The sequence below is a fragment of the Arachis hypogaea genome, chromosome 5, assembly GCF_003086295.3.
Source record: "Arachis hypogaea cultivar Tifrunner chromosome 5, arahy.Tifrunner.gnm2.J5K5, whole genome shotgun sequence".
In the NCBI taxonomy this organism is placed as follows: Eukaryota; Viridiplantae; Streptophyta; class Magnoliopsida; order Fabales; family Fabaceae; genus Arachis; species Arachis hypogaea.
The window spans coordinates 62,058,637-62,063,907 of record NC_092040.1 but is presented as its reverse complement, the minus strand read 5'-3'; positions in this window follow the sequence as shown (position 1 = coordinate 62,063,907).

The following is a 5,271-nucleotide window of genomic DNA, read 5'->3' as shown; positions in this document are numbered from 1 at the left end:
AGGCAAAAATCATATTTCTGGACTTTACTATGAGTTTGTGTGTTTTTCTGTGATTTCAGGTATTTTCTGGCTGAAATTGAGGGAGCTGAGCAAAAATCTGACTTAGGCTGAAAAAGGACTGCTGATGCTGTTGGATCCTGACCTCCCTGCACTCGAAATGGATTTTCTGGAGCTATAGGAGTCCAATTGGTGCGCTCTCAACGGCGTTGGAAAGTAGACATCCAGGGCTTTCCAGCAATATATAATAGTCCATACTTTGAGCGAGGATAGACGATGTAACTTGGCGTTAAACGCCAAGTTCATGCTGCTGTCTGGAGTTAAACGCCAGAAAAACGTCATGATCCGGAGTTGAACGCCCAAAACACGTCATAACCTGAAGTTTGACGCCAAGAAAGGCCTTTGCACGTGGAAAGCTTTAGTCTCAGCCCCAGCACACACCAAGTGGGCCCCAGAAGTGGATTTCTGCACCAATTATCTTAGTGTAGTCATTTTCTGTAAACCTAGGTTACTAGCTTACTATTTAAACAACTTTTACAGACATATCTTGTAACCTCATAACATTTTCAGATCTGAATTACATACTTTGTGACGGCATGAGTCTCTAAACTCCATTGTTGGGGGTGAGGAGCTCTGCAGCGTCTCGATGATTTAATACAATTCCTTTGTTTTCCATTCAAACACGCTTGTTCTTGTCTAAGATGTTTATTCGCGCTTAACTGTGGAGAAGGTGATGATCCGTGACACTCATCACCTTCCTCAACCCATGAACGTGTGCCTGACAACCACCTCCGTTCTACATCAGATTGAATGAATATCTCTTAGATTCCCCAACAGAATCTTCGTGGTATAAGCCGGATTGATGGCGGCATTCATGAGAATCCGGAAAGTCTAAACCTTGTCTGTGGTATTCCGAGTAGGATTCCGGGAGTGAATGACTGTGACGTGCTTCAAACTTTAACCTGCTGGGCGTTAGTGACAGACGCAAAAGAGTGATTCTATTCCAGTAGGAGCGGGAACCAACCGGTGATTAGCCGTACTGTGACAGAGTGCGTGCATAGTTTTCACTGCGAGGATGGGAAGTAGCCATTGACAACGGTGACACCCTACATAGAGCTTGCCATGGAAGGAACCTGCGTGTGAGAAGAGGATTTCAAGGAAGAGTTGAAATCGGAGGACAAAGCATCTCCAAAACTCCAACATATTTCTCAGTGCTGCAAATCAAAGTAACATTGTTCCCTCTTTTATCAATTTCAGTAATTTCACTTTTAATCCAATTAATCCTATTGATATCCTGACTAAGATTAATAAAATAAATATTGATTGCTTCAAACCAATAATCTCTGTGGATTCGACCCTTACTCACGTAAGGTATTACTTGGACGACCCAGTACACTTGCTGGTCAGTTGAACGGATTTGTGAGCTTCTCTAATCAGTTAGTTAAATTAGTTCTCCTTGGCACATGCCAAGGAGCCATTAATTAAAGATCACAATTTCGTCCACCAAGTTTTTGGCGCCGTTGCCGGGGATTATTGAGTTTGAACAATTGAAGGTTTATTTTAATTCTTAGATTAGGAATAATTTATTTTTATTTTTATTGTTATAGAGTCATTAAATCTTGATAGGATAGTTTCTTTTCAAAAATATTATTTTTCTTAATTAAGTATTGATTTTTCGTGAGTTTAGTGTCTTATTCTAAGTTTGGTGTTGATTGCATGTTTTATATGTTCTTTGAAAATTTCGTGTTAGTGTTCTTGGTTCTTCCTTGATCTTTAAGTTGTTCTTGATAATTGGTTATACCCTTTGGAACCTTTTTCAAAAATAATTTTTCTTGGATTGAATCTTGTGCCAAACTTTAAGTTTGGTGTTTTCTTGTTAATCTTTTTTTTTTTTATAATTTTCGAAAATTTTCTTAAAAGTTTTCTAAAAATTTTAAGTTTGGTGTTCTTTCTTTTGTTCTTGGTGTTCTTGTGAATCTTCAAGGTGTTCTTGAGTTTTTCTTATATCTTGATCTTAAAATTTTTAAGTTTGGTGTTCCTTGGTGTTTTCCCTTCAAAAAATTTTCGAAAAATAAGGAGCACTAGATCTAAAAATTTTAAATCTTGTGTCTTTTGTGTGTTTTTCTCTTTCATCAAAAAAATTTTTCAAAATTCAAAAAAATTTTGTTTTCTAACCAATTTTAAAAAAAAAAAAAAAAACTACTTTTTCGAAATTTTTAATATAAAATCCAAATTTCAATTTCAAATTTTTTCGAAAATTTTCACAAAGTACTTTCAAAATATTTTTACAAATTCCATTTTTATTTATTCCATTATTATAACACAGATAATAGCAACATACATATCATCTCTTTTATTCCATTATGGAATTAAATGGGAGTGATCAGTCCAAGAGGACTTTGGGGTCATATGCCAACCCCACTACTGCTTCATATGGGAGTAGTATCTGTATACCCTCCATTGGAGTTAGTAGCTTTGAGCTGAATCCTCAGCTCATTATCATGGTGCAGCAAAACTGCCAGTATTCTGGTCTTCCACATGAAGAACCTACAGAGTTTCTGGCACAATTTCTGCAAATTGCTGATACAGTACATGATAAGGAAGTGGATCAGGATGTCTACAGATTACTACTGTTTCCATTTGCTGTAAAAGATCAAGCTAAGAGGTGGTTAAATAACCAGCTTAAGAACAGCATAAAAACATGGAAACAGCTGTCAGAAAAATTCCTGAATCACTATTTCCCTCCAAAAAGGATGACACAGCTAAGGCTGAGCATCCAAGGCTTCAAACAAGGAGATACTGAATCTCTTTATGATGCCTGGGAGAGATACAGAGAGTTGCTAAGAAAATGCCCCTCTGAAATGTTTTCGGAATGGGTGCAATTAGACATCTTCTATTATGGGCTTACAGAAAAAGCTCAGATTTCTCTAGACCACTCAGCTGGTGGATCTATACATATGAGAAAAACAATTGAAGAGGCTCAAGAGCTTATTGATACAGTTGCCAGAAATCAACATCTGTACTTAAGCAATGAATCTTTCAGGAAAGAAGAAGCTAAAACAGTAACTGCAGAACTCAGTCCAGTGGATCAGGCTAATGAGTTTAATCAGCAATTAGACTTTCTAACTCAGCAGCTAGCCGAATTCAAGGAAATGTTACAGGAAACAAGAATGGCTAACAGGAACATGGAAGTACAATTAAAGCAGACAGAAAAACAACTGTCAAGACAAATAACAGAAGAATGTCAAGCAGTTCAATTAAGAAGTGGGAAAACATTAAATACCCCACTTCAAAGCAGCAGGAAACCAAGAAATAAACAAGTGGATACTCAAAATCCTCCTGAAGACAGTCCGAGCCCAGAAAGGGACAAAGCTGGTGCTGAACGCCCAAACCATGCTCATTCCTGGCGTTCAACGCCAGAAACAAGCATGGATCTGGCGTTGAACGCCCAAAAGAAACATGGTTCTGGCGTTCAAACGCCAGAAACAAGCAGGGAGGTGGCGTTTAACGCCACCCCAGCTTCCACCCCTGGTATTCAAACGCCAGTGGGTGATCAGTCACATACAAGTGCTGATAACAATCCTTCTAAAAAGGCTTCCCAACCCACTTCTGTAGGTAATAAACCTGCAGCAACTAAAGTTGAGGAATACAAAGCCAAAATGCCTTATCCTCAAAAACTCCGCCAAGCGGAACAGGATAAGCAATTTGCCCGCTTTGCAGACTATCTCAGAACTCTTGAAATAAAGATTCCGTTTGCAGAAGCACTTGAGCAAATACCTTCTTATGCTAAGTTCATGAAAGAGATATTAAGTCATAAGAAGGATTGGAGGGAAACTGAAACAGTTTACCTCACTGAAGAATGCAGTGCAGTCATTCTAAAAAGCTTACCTGAGAAGCTTAAAGATCCTGGGAGCTTTATGATACCATGCACATTAGAAGGTGTTTGTACCAAGCAAGCTTTATGCGATCTTGGGGCAAGTATCAACCTAATACCTGCATCTACTATCAGAAAGCTTGGTTTAACTGAAGAAATCAAACCAACCAGGATATGTCTTCAACTTGCTGATGGCTCCATTAAATACCCATCAGGCGTGATTGAGGACATGATAGTCAAGGTTGGGCCATTTGCCTTTCCTACTGACTTTGTGGTGCTGGAAATGGAGGAGCACAAGAGTGCAACCCTCATTCTAGGAAGACCTTTCCTAGCAACTGGCCGAACCCTCATTGATGTCCAAAAAGGGGAAGTAACCTTGAGAGTCAATGAGGAAGAGTTCAGGCTGAATGTTGTAAAGCCATGCAACATCCAGACACCCCAAATGACTGCATGAGTGTTGATATTATTGACTCTCTGGTAAGAGAGGTCAATATGGCTGAGAGTCTCGAATCAGAGCTAGAGGAATTTAGACTCAATGCTTTCGAAAATGCAAAGATTTACAAAGAGAAAGCGAAAAGATGGCATGATAAGAAATTGTCATCCAGAGTCTTTGATCCGGGGCAGAAAGTTCTGCTATTCAATTCTAGGCTCAGATTATTCCCTGGGAAATTAAAATCCCGGTGGAGAAGTCCATATGTCATTACAAACGTATCACCATATGGATACATAGAGCTTCAAGATAATGACTCTAACAAAAAGTTCATTGTTAATGGACAAAGAGTCAAACATTATTTTGAGGGCAATTTTGAGCAAGAATGCTCAAAACTGAGACTTGATTAAAACTCAGTCCAGCTAATGACATTAAAGAAGCGCTTGCTGGGAGGCAACCCAGCCACTCACAAAATATAATTTTATTTGATCTAGTTTTACAGGTAGATGCTAGAGTATCTTCAAAAGGTGAAATAGCAATTGATTGAAGTCACAGAGTTACAAGGAAAATTGGAAGCTCACTGGCGTGAAAAAGCCAGTAAGAAACAATTTGGGCGTTGAACGCCCATGAGAAGCACCCACTGGGCGTTTAACGCCAGTAAGGGTAGCATCTGGGCGTTAAACGCCAGAAAGATGCATCAGCTGGGCGTTGAACGCCCAGAAGAAGCAGCATTTGGGCGTTAAACGCCCAAACCATGCACCATGTGGGCGTTTAACGCCAGGATGATGGAGGAGGTACAATTCGTTTTTCTTCATAATTTTTCAAAGTTTTTAAGTTTCAATTCATGATTTCTTGCATAAACATGTTTCAAAATGTCATCCTTCAAAATCAAATTGGTTTTCTAAAGAACACTAATTTCTAAAATCCCTTTTTCAAAAATATCAAATGTATCTTAACTCATAAACATAAA